This window comes from Pimephales promelas, chromosome 1, assembly GCF_988280905.1.
Source record: "Pimephales promelas chromosome 1, fPimPro1.hap1.1, whole genome shotgun sequence".
Classification (NCBI taxonomy): domain Eukaryota; kingdom Metazoa; phylum Chordata; class Actinopteri; order Cypriniformes; family Leuciscidae; genus Pimephales; species Pimephales promelas.
In genome coordinates this window covers 10,540,070-10,556,309 of record NC_142769.1, presented here as the reverse complement: position 1 = coordinate 10,556,309, position 16,240 = coordinate 10,540,070, and the positions used below count along the sequence as shown (strand labels likewise).

Sequence of the window (16,240 nt, the reverse complement as noted above, 5' to 3'; positions counted from 1 at the left end):
AATCCAGATCTGAGGGGTGGAGATGAGTGGGATTAGGGGTGGGGTTAGGGATCATGGGGTGGAGATGGATAGGATTAGGGATCAGGGGGCGGAGATGGGTAGGGTTAGGTACATGTAAGATGGCCCCCTGGATTTCGTGTTCTGCAGTGAGGACCATCTTGATGTTTTGACAATGGTGTCGTCTGTAGGCGGAAAACTCAAAGGAAAAACTTTTCCGTTTTAAACGTCATTGTTGTGTAAACGTACCCTAAAACTAAATTACTATTAGGTTATTGAACTAAAGCTGAAATAAATTATAATATAAATAATAGATAAAAAAAAACTTAAACTTAAAATTAGAAAGTGACTGAAATTTAAAAAAAAAATTTATATGTAAGAGCAAAATGCAATAGCAATACATTTAAGTTAAAAAGAAATATTTAAAACTTATAAGACAAAATCACTTAAATTGAAACTAAAATTAAAATAATAAAAAAGGGACATTATCGCTAAAATAAAACTTTTAAAAAATGAACAATTAAGAACATTTCTGTTACTGTAATTGAAATAAAATCTAAAGAGTTGGAAAAAGTAAACAAAAATTAGAAATGTGTCCTTGGCAATGAACTAAAATAAGTTTAAGTTGAAAAACTAACTGGAAATAAATGAGAAATCAAGTAAATGACACAAGCCTTGCTTTTGGCTTGCTTAGTCGGGGTTATTTAATATTTAACATTATTATTGATCTGTGTTGTACTACTTTCATGTTATCACTGTGAAGCTGCATTGATACAATCTGTATTGTGAAAAGCGCTATATGAATAAATGTGACTTGACTTGACTTGACAAGCACAAACCAATATGACAAAAAATTAACATGACAACTAAAAACATAAAAAAAACCTAAAATAGCAATCATTCTAAAATAACACTGCACCAAGGCAGCCATTTTGGCCAGCAAGTGCATTCGAACATTCTTGCGCACAACCACATTACCACACATGCCATGAGGAGCAAATAGCCTATACGCATTCAAGTCTTCCAAAGCAGCTGCCTGTCAGTCAGACCGCCATCGGAACTGAACAGACACACTGCTCAGCACTCACAACAAGAACACCCATAATGTTGCAGTTTTTGTACGTAAAAAGATTTCTCACATCCCTGTGATAAACGCATTGCAATTCTCTAGACTTTCAGAGAGCATGCTAGTCTCTCTACAGCCAAGCAATTAGTGTGTGCACCATCCTCTCCCCCTCTCTCTCTTTCTCTCTCTCTTTAAGCTAGGTGGCACTGTTGCTCTTCAGAGTTGTCTGGTATCAAGCTTAGAACTGCAAAAGCCTCTTTGTCTCTCTGCGTTTCTGCACACACTCACACGTTTTTGTCATAAATTGCAGTTCCACCCCTCTCCTTTATAATTCCTTGTCCTAACCTGCAAGGATAAAATAGTGTCACTCTACACGGGGGTGCATAACAAAACCATATATGAATATACAAACAGACAAACAGCATGCATGTGCATAGACATGCAAATATTAATATTTGTTCACATGAATATTTAGACACCCATACACACACACACTCCACATACAAATAATATGCTAACATAATCACACTAGCGCACATAAATAAACATGTATGCATCACCTGCTTACACACACCAACGCACACATGACGTATTCAAACAAACACATGCAAACACACACATTTGTTGAAAGTCACAATTCATATGTAAATCATTCTGTTGCCTTGAGTGGGGTTGTGTTTGAAAGCTAGTGTGTGTGTCTGTGTTTAATGTGTCCATAGAAATATTCACTCCTGCATCTCATTTGGCTGAAGCACCGAATAAAAGAGTGACATCATTATTAGTGAAGTTTTATTATCAATCATTATAATTGCATTAAAGGTGGCTAAATCTGTTTAGCACATCACTGCAAAAAGGCTGGAGGAACCACTGCAGGAAATGAACAAATTGGTGCTCGTTCTTGTCTGAAGTGATGTATGATGTATGATAGATAGGTATAAAAGAAAGACAGGCAGACAGGCGAACATACAGTATACTGTCAACTGTTAAATGTGCTGAGTGCCACTTTAATACACTCTTCTTTGGATCGCTATTTCAAAACCATTGGCACCCTATTTTCCAATAAAACACAAAGCTCTGCTAGTTAAAATGTTCAAATGTTTTAAAATTAAGCAGTATTAAATGAACACATTAGGGGACTGCGGCTAATGGAGGCCACCATTAAATATTTCAGCCATTAAACATAAATCATCGTGCCAAAACACCTGAATATAAAAATGTAATTAACTCAGATATCAGACAATAGACTCTGACAGCCAACCAAACAGTTTAAATAGAAACAGACAGAGAGACGCCGGCTCTGTTTAATAATCCTAGTGGACTGCTGCGCCATCTTCTCAGAAATCATTATAACTGAAATGTCGGATGCATGACTGATTTGGAACCCCTTTACATTAGTGAAGTCACCTTCATGTGAAGTGCATGTGCGACTCGACTCATAACTGATAAAGGAGTGATTATAAAGGATCTTACAAGCGAACTGAATCAACTGACTGTTCACTTGCCTTTAATGATGGAACTTTAATCGTTAGGCTAGTAGTTTTTGCTGTGGTATACTTAAAGGGATACTCCACTTTTTTTTGGAAATAGGCTCATTTTACAACTCCCCCAGAGTTAAACTGTTGAGTTTTACCTTTATCTAATCCATTCAGCCGATCTCCGGTTCTGGCAGTACCACTTTTAGCATAGCTTAGCATACATCATTGAAGTGCACAAGACCATTAGCATTTCTCCCAAAAAATTTACCAAAGTGTTTCAATATTTTTCCAATTTAAAACTTGACCCTTCTATAGTTACATTGTGCTTTAAGACAGACGGAAAATGTAAAGTTGCGATTTTCTAGGATGATTAGGAACTATACTCTCATTCCGGCGTAATAATCAAGAAACTTCACTGCCTTACCACGAGTGCAGCAGGCGCGATGACTACACAAACTTAGTCCCGGTCACGTTGGAAGCTGGGGACTATTTTCAGGTGCTGCGTCATAACATTGCACCTACTGCACTCATGGTGCGACAGTGAAGTTTTCTGATTATTACGCAGGAATGAGAGTATAGTTCCTAGTCATATCAGCCTAGAAAATCGCAACTTTACATTTTCCGTCGGTCTTAATGCACAATGTAACTACAGAAGAGTCAAGTTTTAAATAGGAAAAATATCGAAACAATTTGGTAATTTTTTTTCTGAGAAATGCTAATGGTCTTGTCCACTTCAACAATGTATGCTAAGCTATGCTAAAAGTGGTACCGCCAGAACTGGAGATCGTCTGAATGGATTCAAAAAAGGTAAAACTCAACAGTTTAACTCTGGGGGAGTTGTAAAATGAGCCTATTTCTAAAAAAAAAAGTGGAGTATCCCTTTAAAGTGTGCTTTACGTAACATCTGGAAAGCAAAATAATATTTGTTACCCCCCAATTTGTTTTTTTCTTCCAAAACTATGACTCAAAACTGTAATATGATCCAAAGCGTGAGCTTTGCGATCTGTTGAACCAGTATAATTTACATAATAGTTTAGCATCCAAACACATTGCGAATATGGAGACATTTGGATTCGTGCCGTATGAGAGAGTGCTACGTAGGTTTCTGTTTCAGTTTCACTTTAAATGAATTCATTTTGGCTTGACGTTTATATAGCTACTTTATTTTCCATTCTTGTTCTGTTCTGAATACAAAGTTGTAGTATATGGTATTTCTCAAAGTCATTGCTGAAGATCAACCCAAATTGATTTGAAATCAACCCAAACAAACACACCCCTCTCTTCATTGCTCTGCCTCCAAAGCTCACCCTCCAATTCTAACAGCGCTGCTCCGAGTTGGCCTTGAACCCCGATCGATGCACTAACAGGGAAGCTAAACGGTAAACAGTACGTTCTCTAGCAGTCATCAGCCCTTATAACTCTCACTAGCTGGCCTCCGTTACACACGCAATGCAAGAGTGAAATGTCTATTTGTCGTAGCAGAAGCGCAACAAAATAATGTTTCACGAAAAATAAAGCGAAGATGATGAACGAACTTCAATGAAGCACAAAAAATTAGCATAGGCCTACATACACAAGAGTAAATACAAATAAGAGTTTGTTGTTACTTGCCAACAGAGAAACAATGACACTCAAAACCAGTGTTACTCGCATAAGGAGCGTCTGTTTTCAGGCCTTTCCACTTGGCTCTCTCCAGCACTGTAAAGCTTTTCCAATGCTACATAGGCTGAGATATTTGTACTGTTTGGGTGAGATATTTGTTTGGCAAATATCTGAGATTAATAGAATTTCAATACTCAAAAATAGAATAAATGCTCAAGCCCTTAGTCATAATAATATATAATATTTCAAGCTCATGAAAATTATTTTGATTATTGGTAACACTTTATAATAACTGCACGCTATTAATCATTAGTTAAGCATGAGTAAACAGTTAATTCATCATTTGTAAAACATTAATAGACCTTAATAAGCAGTTTATAAATATAGCTATAAATGCTTTTTTCTTGATTTATAAGCATATCTATAATGCGTTTAATAATTGTATTTTCATACTTTGTTAATGATCAATTAATAATTTCTAAATGAAGTATAGCATTATTTACAAACCAGTTGTTTAAGAGTTGTCAGTCATTCATAAGATCACTTAGAAAGTGTAAGTAAATATAGTAAATGCAGGTAGTTATAAAGCATTTAGTAGTGGTTAGTTAACTATTTTTGTGAGCTAATCTAAAGTGAGGACTATTCATGATTTGTAAAGCATTTATAAAGGCGATTTAAAGGCTCATCAATCTTCTAAACAGTAAAAAGTAACAAACACAACGCAGTGATACAGAACATAGAAATATTTAACAGCCTTTAAAAATGCTTTACAAGGCATGACTAGTCCTCACTTTAGATGAGCTCATGAACATAGTCAACTGACCACTACTAAATGGTTTATAACTACCCAAATTAACCCTGAATTACAGCATTGATACATGTTAATAAAGCATTTATTAACACACTAAGTAACCATAACTATATGTCTGAATGAGAAGTTGTATGAATGAAAATTTAAATAGTTTATTAATCATTTACTTACACGCTCTAAGTAATCTTATGAACCATTGACAACTTTCAAAGAACTGGTTCATAAAAATTGCAATTCCACATACATTAATGGTTTACTCATACTTAACTAATTATTATTAGCGCGTAGTTATTATAAAGTGTTACCTGATTATTTAATAACATGGCAGGCATATAAGGCCTACAACTGCAGTAAATCAATGAATTAACATTAGCAGAGCTATACACCACATGATGCGTCTGAGCGAATCACGTTAGCAGAAACCAGCAGTAGCCAATGAGATTCCGTCATTAGCTTTACATCACCCTTTGGACATTCACAACTGGTTACTGATAGAAAGGAAATGCCCATATTTGGGTTACACAGTGTGCAAGAGATTCAGAGCTTTACAACGATACCGGTCATGACAGACTTCAGTAAAGTCTAAAGAGCGGCATGATGCGTTGGAATGCTATAACTTCTTGGTAAATTCGTAAATTTACAACCGTTTTCTATATGTTTTCTTCATAGCAGCTTGAAAGAACAAATACTGAAGGAGTAGCCGAAAATCTCAAAACTGATCACTGCATGAAAAATCAGTTTTTGCCTGCCGTGTCTCGCCTTAACAGGGGTCCTAAAGCTCTTTCCTGATCATAACCCTTTGTTTTCCACAGTGATAGTCTTATGAACTTTTCTCTTTTGTAATGTCTCTCAGCCATCTCTCTTTCTACAGTATTTCTTCAAATCTTTCTCTTGCTCTTTCGCTCTCCCCTGTCAATTGCCCCTAATGCTGATTGGCTACACATTTGTTGTTTGTTGTGTGTTGTTGTCGCCACTGGAAATAGTTCCAAACAAAACCACCCCAGAACTGCTGCAAATCTTCAAGCAACACACAGCAGTGTTTCATTACGGAATAAATCTGCATTTTTGAACAAATCGGTTGAGTAAATAATACAATGACCCATTCATTAGTGACACGATAATCACCTTCTTTAATCGATTGAATGGATTCAATGTCTCACTCATTATTAGAGTGAACTTCAACCACCTATTGGCTGCTTTAGTTTCATATTTATTGTTAGTATAATCTATTATTTTTAATATTTTATATTTCAACATCAATTTAAAACAATTTCATATTTCAGTATGCAATTGTAACTACAGTGCAAATGCATTCATATCACCTCAGATCTGCATTAAAGAGTCAGATTAAATGCACTAAATATAAAGGCTAACTTCAGCTTTTTCATTTTTTGTTAATGTCACACAACCCTATTTGTGAGCGAATCTATGCTGCCTACATAGGTAACTTGCAATATATTGGACAGGCCTGTGCATGTGTGTAAAGGTTCTGCACAAGGTAATGAGAGCATAGAAACAAAGTTCACCATTCCTCAATCCATAATCGTCTTCTCGCCCTCCTCTACTCATTGACCTCATTCAAAGTGACACTGATGCAATGCAGGAATGGGGAAATGGTGTGATAGTGGGTTTGTCTGAAGGTGTGCTGTTGGTTAATCCCTGTCCTGCTGCTGGTGAAAATGATCCTGCACTTATCCATAATTACCTTCTCCTTTTATGCACCCTATCACAGAGGAGGGGCAATATAATGTCTCTCTCCCCCCCCCCCCCCCCTCTCTCTCTCAGGTTTAAGAGCTTTCGTCTCTGTCTTCATTCGTGAGGGGTGTGTGTGACTCTCTTTCATTCTCAGCTGAGGTGAGTCATCCATAACAATAATGGACACTGAACTACATTCACTATAGAAGATAAGTCCTCTGTATCTGTCAACTCACTAATAAAGCACTTCCTGATAAAATACTTTATATTAACTAGGGCTGAACGCTTATTATTGCAAATGCAGCGATTACAGTTTGGCAGCGATTACACTCTGGTCACATGACACGCGAGAGCTTTGGTAAAGTAGTCTGCAGAGGAAGCATCAACTTGGCATGCTGCGCATATAGCCCTAGCTATCTAAAAGTGTGTTGGTCATGCTATACAATAGAAGTGGGAGAAAAAAGCTTAAGACAGCTGAAGACTAGAAAAATGTTGCCTGGTCTGATGAGTCTCGATTTCTGACATTCAGATGGTAGAGTCAGAATTGGGCATAAACGGAATGAGAACACAGATCCATCATGCCTTGTTACCACTGTGCAGGCTGGTGGTGGTGGTGTAATGGTGTGGGGGATATTTTCTTGGCACTCTTTGGGCCCCTTGGTGCCAATTGAGCATTGTTTAAATGCCACGGCCTGCCTGAGCATTGTTTCTGACCATGTCCATCTTGTTATGTCCACCATGTACCCATTCTCTGATGGCTACTTAGAGCAGGATAATGCATGTCACAAAGCTTGAATCATTTCAAATTGGTTTCTTGAACATGACAATAAGTTCACTGAGTCCCACAGTCAGCAGATCTCAACCCAATAGAGCATCTTTGGGATGTGGTGTAATGGGAGCTTCGTGCCCTGGATGTGCATCCCACAAATCTCCATCAACTGCAAGATGCTATCCTATCAATATAGGCCAACATTTCTAAAGAATGCTTTCAGCACCTTGTTGAATCAATGCCACGTAGAATTAAGGCAGTTCTGAAGGCGAAAGGGGGTCAAACACAGTATTAGTATGGTGTTCCTAAAAATCCTTTAGGTGAGTGTATGTAGCCTTTTAAAAATATGAACGGGACTCCCACGGTGTAGCCTAGGCCTACTGCATCTCTAAATAGTTTTATACTAAATTAATGTAAACAGTCTGTGTTGTCTTAAGGTACTAAACAGCAAGGTAAACCACATCTTTTTTCCAAAGAGATCTGTGTAGTAGTGTAAATTAAACGTATCTCATGCTGTCAATGATCTCATAATTAATAATCAAATGACAAATAAGAAATAGAAAAATCAAGGTGCAGCCATTTGATTTTTTTGTTCAATTTTATAAGCATAAGCAGATGACCGGCATGTTTCTCTCTAGGGAAGAAAGTAGAGATGTACTGTTTCCTCATTTTGTGAGTGTTGATTGGAGTGATTTCCCCAGTGTTGTAGTCGAGATCACCTCACTCGAGTCCGAGTCGACACCGAGACCAGAGAGAGTCGAGTCCGAGTCAAGACCGAGTCCATAGAGAGTCGAGTCCAAATCGAGTCCGAGACCAGAGACGGTCGAGTCCGAGTCGAGACCGAGACCAGTGAGGGTTGATTACCTAATTTACTTTTATTTACTTAGAGAAATCCTTTTTTTATTTTACTGAATTTACTTAGAGTTTAAAAAATATGATCAGTTTAGGGTAAAAAGGCCACATAGTAGGTGGTGTTAAAAGTAATTTTATTACAATTTGTCATGCGCAGTTGCGCACTAGAAAATCACCAATCACTGGGCGTGTCAATCAATTTAAAGAAATATTTTATTAACATACATTAATAATCATGAAAAATATTTTTAATTGAACTCGAGTGGACTCGGGAATAATTCCGAGTCCTAAAAAAAAAAATGTTCAAGTACGAGTCAATTCCGAGTCCAAATGGACACGAGTCCATGACAAGACCAAGACCATTAAAATATGGTCTCGAGACCGAGTCCGAGACGAGTCCGAGTCTCGAGTACTACAACACTGGAACTGCCATTTGTGAACTTGGTGACAAGACAGACAGGCACATTCACCAAGATTTAGAGGTCAGAATAAGAGCCACACGACTTTTAAATGAGTGTTTAATATTGCCTGAGACGCATTTAGAGGAAATAAGAAATGCATGCTAGTTTGCAAACTCTGGAAATGCCAAGTGAGCTCATCCAGCAAGTCACGAACAGAACTCCCAAAACACATACACGCATAAGAAGGGGCAATGCAGTTAGCAATGCAAACTCAAGAAGAAACTCATGTGCAAGAAACCAGCAATCCAAATACAAAATAATAAAACAAATGTGACAAAAGAGGACATTGACAGCACTAAAAAGTGGGGGAAATCACAGGACAAGTTCTTGGGTGCAGTTATCAAGGAAACAAGGCAAAAAAATAGTCCAGACACCACTTTCAGAGTGATACAGGAGCTGAAGCATGTGTGACAAGTGAGGAGACATTCAAACAGACATCACCAAAGAGAGAACAACTCCAGCTGGGGCTTCATATTCAGAGGCCTGAGGTTGTGAAAGTACTGTTGTTGTAGACAAGATCAGCTTATTCCAGTCCAAATCCAGGCCATTGTTTATATCTCACAATTCAGAATTGCAAGATATAAACTCACAATTGCAAGGAAAAAAAGGCAGAATTGCACGTTTATTTCTTGAAATTGTGAGCTGATATATCGTAATTTTGACTTTATAACAGCAATTCTGAGAAAAAAGTCATAATTGTAAGAAGTAAAGACATAATTGTGAGATTAAATGTCGCAAATCTCTCAAAATGTTTTATTCTGTGGCGGAAAAACAAGCTTCCATACTGAGCAGATCATATGAGTCGGTATTTACCACAAAACATTTCTGTCTCATTGTCATATCCAAACACTCCAGAGTGCATGAAAATATGGTCTTGTCGACTGTAGACGGACTTAGGCCTGTAGAAAACAGGTTTAGTGAACTACAACTCTAGAATGTACTTGAGTCTTCGTAGCAGCTACAGAGATGACACTAGTTAAATTGAATTAAAATATGCGTCTCAGCAGGGTGGAAATATGATAACAGTGAAAAGAGGAAGTGAGCTCTATGCCACACATGCAGCACATCAGGTAGCCCTCTTTCTGCTACCCAAAGTGAAAGCTGAACTCAACCGTGTGGAGCAAGAATACCCCCTTGATGAAGTAACGAGACATAGTGGTGTGCAGCCATGGTGTCGGTAATCAAGTCCCGCGGAGATGCCCCCATCCGTGTCGATTTAGGCAGCAAAGAGGGTGAAATTCATTCTTCCCACTGCAGAGCATTTAATCGTTAAACTCTCCGGTGCTTGTTTATTTAGCTCCTTACAGAATTAAGAGGGTTTTATCAGATTCCTCTCCATGAAGTAACATGCTGACCATTTAATCACTCCTAATGTTTCCCATTTTGGATTATCACCAGTCCAGAAATTTGTCAAAGAAAAACAACACAGCTGGCAATGACAGCTAAGGACAAAAAAACCTGACCCACCTATTTAATATCATTACATAATATTAAATAGTATTATTTTTACTTGCTCATCTTTATTTAACAAAAAAATAAAATAAATAAACATTTAGAATAATTTTCTATTTTTGAAGATTCGATATTGATTCTCAAATCACAAGTCTGTTTTTAGTTGATAAATGAACAAAGTTTCGTAGCTTGCCTCCCAACCAATAATTCGCAATAAGCGGTGTGCTCTGTTACTTCTGATATGAAAGACAAGCGTTTTTCCACGCGCATGACGTATGTTTTCAATTGTTTTCAATGGGAGCGCCGCGCTTTTTAAACGCCATGAGCGTAACGAGGCTCTGAGCGTTTTTTTTCACGCTGAAAGCGCCGAGCGCCCAGCATTTATTACTGGTCGCCGAGAGTTGAAAAATGTTCAACTTTGGATAAAACGCTGCGCTCTTCACTCTTATTTTTTAACCGCCTGTCCAATCACAGTGGAGGAGGGGCGGGACTAATACCACTCTGACCAGCTGTCACAACATTCTTTCTGTACAACGGTATCAACCAACAGAGCTAACCGCACAAAATGGATGAAAAATACATTTTTAGTATGAAACAAATTTTCTGCGAAATCAGTTACAAGTAAACTGTGCTTCGTATATTCTGTATCATAGCAACAAAACGTCTCAATGGAAAAAAATGCTGCGCTGCCAAAATGCACTCAAGCATCTAGCGTTTTCAGAGCGTCTGGCGTTTTCAGCTGGCTAAAACGCTTTGGTGGACACACAGCCTTAGCTTTCAAATTCCATCAATTTCATTACAAAAATGTAAACAAAAAATCCTGTTTTAGTACTCTTTAAAGTGGTGCTAGCGCATCTGTTCAAGCAAAGTGGCGCATGGAGCATGTGTGACCTGATCATCATTCCGTTTTACAACTTTACAGCCAGTGTTGGGAGTAACGCATTACAAAAGTAATACATTACAGTAACATATTACTTTTTGCTGTAACGCAGTAGTGTAAGGCATTACTAATCAATTTTCAGTAATATTTTACTCGTTACATGTTCAGTGAGGCTTGTATTACAGTTGTATTACAGTGTAATGTCTGCTTTTACTTCTTAAAGGCAACAGACTATGTGAAAGTTTTAAAGCAGTCTTTTAGTGCCAGTTCAGAGCGGTCGCGTCTGTAACATTGTTTTTTCCTCATAAATGCGAACACGAAAACTAAAATAAAATGAATATTTTAAGTTCTATGGAGACTGGAAAGCCAACCCTTCCTCATCCGATTTGCGCAATGTAATTAACAGAATTACAAAAAATATATTTTACCTCCTATTTTTTTGTCACGCATGAATGTGTGTCTTTTCCCGAATATTAAAAATAAAACATAGACTGATATTTGTCTAATGTCTGGAGTCCTTTAAGGAAGTAGCCTATATACGTTTCAATAAATGTATTTTTTGAGAATTTTTATTTCAAGTTTTGACTGCAAATGTCATGTCCATAATGCTGGACTTCCCCAATTTTAAATAATTTATCCTCAACTAGTTTTGTGGTGTAGGTCTACGTATTTTATAATGTTAACTTCAAATAATACTAATAGCCTAATTTAAAGATAAGGCAGCATTGGATCTGGACGGTAAGGAGAATAGCGCTGGAGTTGGATGAGGTGTGTCGCGATTCTGTAGGTTCGTGGATCTGAGTCGTGTGGCGAATCGCGATTTCGGTTTCATATTGCTTATCGTTACAGCCCAAAAGTTAAGTTCTACTTAGTTATTTTGGTGAAAGTAACTCAAAAGTAATACATGAGTAATGTAACGCATTACAATTCTGGGACAGTAATATTGTAAGGTAATGAATTACTTTTAAATAGCAGTAACAAGTAATACCTAATGTATTACAGTTTGGAAGTAACTTGCACAACACTGTTTACAGCACAGAATAAACATGAACATATGCTGAAAAATGCAGCAGAACTTACCGAAATCGGTATCATGTCACAATGTAATCACTCAGTGTTTTAACCATGGAAAGTCATTAAAAATGCATTATTATAACTTTATGGTTTTACATTTTAACCTTTAAAATTGTAGTAATGTACAAACATGGCTTCCTGTATAGTTTACAGCATTAGTTATTTATAGCTATATTTTTTCCTTGAGGAAATTTGCCATGTACTGTACCTGATAGGCCCCAATTAATCAATTGAATCGCATGCTTGTGAATCGAAATCAAATCGAATCGTGAAATTTGAGTCAATGACCAGCCCTATTTTACAAGGATAAATTTCTTGTCTTTACTGAAAGAGAAAAAGCCTCCTGAATAATAAAGACCTTGACAACCCTCCTGATCAAGTTCATGCAGTTCAGTTACAGTACAATGCAGAGCTTGATCCTGAGAAGGGACTGGCTGTAGCTGAGGAACTCTCATGGGGCCCAGATCACAGCGGAAAGCACTGCAAGCCACGGTGAGATAACTACACAGGCTGCTTCTGTGGTCAATATGTTCTCCGAAAATGAAGCTCTCCAGGGTGAACAGTCAATTAGATGCCACGCTGCAGCCAGGATTCAGATTCATCAGAAACGGGTGGCCACAATATACAGCGAGTACATTCAAGGTCGGGAACATTGTCAGAACCTTGGCTAACGTTTTGGCATGGTTCTCTTAAAGTTATAAACAAACACCTTTGCCGTAACGTTAATAGAATGATTGTTCAAAGTTATCTGGTCTTTAATTACGTTAGCACAAAAATATAATTTACACTTTTTTTATATATTTTTTTCTTTCTAAATGCTACTATTACAGATAACAGTCTAAAGGAATGTTCCCATAATGTTTGCAGAATGATAAAATGTCATTTCTCCTAAACATCTGCTTAACCACATTTTGAAAACATTGAAAAAAAAAAACTGGCTGTTTTGAACATTCAGGGAACATTCAGAAATACATTTTTCTTAACTTAATGGGAACATTAGCAAAAAGTTATTAGAAGAACATATTTTTGTTAGCTGGGGTAGTCCTTGACAAAATTCACAAAATACGTCATGGCTTATGAAGGTGTCATGAAAGAGCTTGGTGGCCATTATTTCACAGGACATTACATTTTGTGTGCAGACGCGTTCATGCTGCAGTGAGACAAGGGCAGCACCACTGATATCAAGAGAATTACCCTGTGGACCAGGGGAGAAAATAGTGATAGGTCTGTGTGAACTAGTAAGATTAGATCACAATTCCAGATACATTGAGATCCTGACACTCACTACTTTCTCCAGAATCCAGGTCACTGAAAACACATTTGCTCTTTTGGCATTGTATGCACCTTTTCTGTATAGCTGTAACGGTCACCAGGTGGAGTGCCCTTGAGAGTCACCAGAGGGCACTCCACACCAGATGTTCATGTTTCCCTCACAACTACATTTCCCAGAACTCACTGCCCGGACTCATCACTGATCACATTCACCTGTACCTCATTCACTGATTGCATTCACCTGTGTCTCATCCTGTTAGTGTGTCTATATATACCTTGTGTTCACATTCAGTGTTTGCGAAGTCTTGTTGTACTGTTTGTCTGCATTTCTGAGCATTTTCTGTGTTTGTTTTCTGTTTTTTTGACTTTTGGATTGTTCTGGATTTTGATTATTGCTGCCTGCTTCTTGGATTCCCATTGTGTATTCTCCATTGTCCTGTCTGCTGATTCTCGACCCTGCCTGTACGACTATTCTTATATTAAAGCTGCATTTGGATCTTCATCTACAAGCCTCAGAGCAGTTCGTAACAGAAGACTTCGCCACACCGAGATCCAGCAACAACCGACCAACAAATGAATCCAGCAGCACAAATCCGGGAGTTTGCTGGTCAGATCGCGGCCTTGGCCCTGGATAGCCGTGATCTGTTCCAGTATACCTGGGGGTTTGTTCCTCTCGCTGCCTCCTGCTCTCTCGGTGATGAGGCTATTAAGCTGTGTTACCAGCTAGGGGCTAAGGAGGTCAACCCGAGGGAGCTCCCCAATCTCTCGGGTCTGAACTGGAGAGAGGCGGTCTCCGTTTGTGAAGAGAGTTTCATTCCAAAGCCTCATCACGTCTCAGCAGAGCTTCCAGAGCCTCGTCACGTCTCAGCAGAGCTTCCACAGCCCGCGCTCACCGTCAGCCCTGCCGAGCCCGCGCTCACCGTCAGCCCTGCCGAGCCCGCGCTCACCATCAGCCCTGCCGAGCCCGCGCTCACCGTCAGCCCTGCCAAGCCCCCGCTCACCTTCCAGCCAGAGACCGTACAGCCAGAGACCGTCAAACCAGAGTCTCGTCCCGCCGAGACAGCCCAGCCAGAGTCTCGTCCCGCCGAGACAGCCCAGCCAGAGTCTCGTCCCGCCGAGACAGCCCAGCCAGAGTCTCGTCCCGCCGAGAAAGCCCAGCCAGAGTCTCGTCCCGCCGAGAAAGCCCAGCCAGAGTCTCGTCCCGCCGAGACAGCCCAGCCAGAGTCTCGTCCCGCCGAGACAGCCCAGCCAGAGTCTCGTCCCGCCGAGACAGCCCAGCCAGAGTTCCATGTCAGCCCTGCCGAGTCTGAGCCTGTTCACGTCACTTCTGCCGAGACAGAGACGCTCCACGTCACTTCTGCCGAGCCAGAGACGCTCCACGTCACTTCTGCCAAGCCAGAGACGCTCCACGTCACTTCTGCCGAGCCAGAGACGCTCCACGTCACTTCTGCCGAGCCAGAGACGCTCCACGTCACTTCTGCCGAGCCAGAGACGCTCCACGTCACTTCTGCCGAGCCAGAGACGCTCCACGTCACTTCTGCCGAGCCAGAGACGCTCCACGTCACTTCTGCCGAGCCAGAGACGCTCCACGTCACTTCTGCCGAGCCAGAGACGCTCCACGTCACTTCTGCCGAGCCAGAGACGCTCCACGTCACTTCTGCCAAGCCAGTGTCTAAAGACAAGATGGCCGCCTCCAAGCCAGTGTCTACGGACAAGATGGCCGCATCCAAGCCAGTGTCTCCGGACAAGATGGCCGCATCCAAGCCAGTGTCTCCGGACAAGATGGCCGCCTCCAAGCCAGTGTCTCCGGACAAGATGGCCGACCCAGTGTCTCCGGACAAGATGGCCGACCCAGTGTCTCCGGACAAGATGGCCGACCCAGTGTCTCCGGACAAGATGGCCGACCCAGTGTCTCCGGACAAGATGGCCGACCCAGTGTCTCCGGACAAGATGGCCGACCCAGTGTCTCCGGACAAGATGGCCGACCCAGTGTCTCCGGACAAGATGGCCGATCCAGTGTCTCCGGACAAGATGGCCGATCCAGTGTCTGCCCCCGATCCAGTGTTTGTTTCTGTGTCTGTATCTGTCCTTGTGATCATTTCTGATGTAGTGTCTGTTCCTGAGCCGGTGTCTGGTCCTGAGAGGGCATCACCGCCGTGGCCGCCCGAGGGGTCTTCGCCGCCGTGGCCGCCCGAGGGGTCTTCGCCGCCGTGGCCGCCCGAGGGGTCTTCGCCGCCGTGGCCGCCCGAGGGGTCTTCACCGCCGTGGCCGCCCGAGGGGTCTCCACCGCTTTGGCCGCCCTCAAAGCCTGCTCCGCCCTGGCCGCCCGCACAGCCTGCTCCGCCCTGGCCGCCCGCACATCTTGCTCCGCCCTGGCCGCCCGCACGGCCTGCTCCGCCCTGGCCGCCTGCACAGCCTGCTCCACCCTGGTCTTCCGTCCTAGTCTCCAGGCCCTATTCTGCTCCACAGGCCTGGCCCTCCATCCCTCCCCCGGATCCGCCTCCGCTCCACCTCCCTCCTGAACTGTTTTTGGAGCGTCTGGAAGCCGCTCTTTGGGGGGGGGCTATGTAACGGTCACCAGGTGGAGTGCCCTTGAGAGTCACCAGAGGGCACTCCACACCAGATGTTCATGTTTCCCTCACAACTACATTTCCCAGAACTCACTGCCCGGACTCATCACTGATCACATTCACCTGTACCTCATTCACTGATTGCATTCACCTGTGTCTCATCCTGTTAGTGTGTCTATATATACCTTGTGTTCACATTCAGTGTTTGCGAAGTCTTGTTGTACTGTTTGTCTGCATTTCTGAGCATTTTCTGTGTTTGTTTTC

General features: G+C 41.1%; 1 protein-coding gene across 2 annotated transcripts in view; it reads right to left on the bottom strand.

Annotated features, from left to right (window-relative positions):
* The window catches only part of LOC120477781 (phospholipid-transporting ATPase ABCA1), a 265,488-nt gene that overhangs the window by 152,805 nt on the left and 96,443 nt on the right, over nt 1–16,240 (bottom strand). The gene's annotated exons all lie outside the window — the stretch shown is intronic.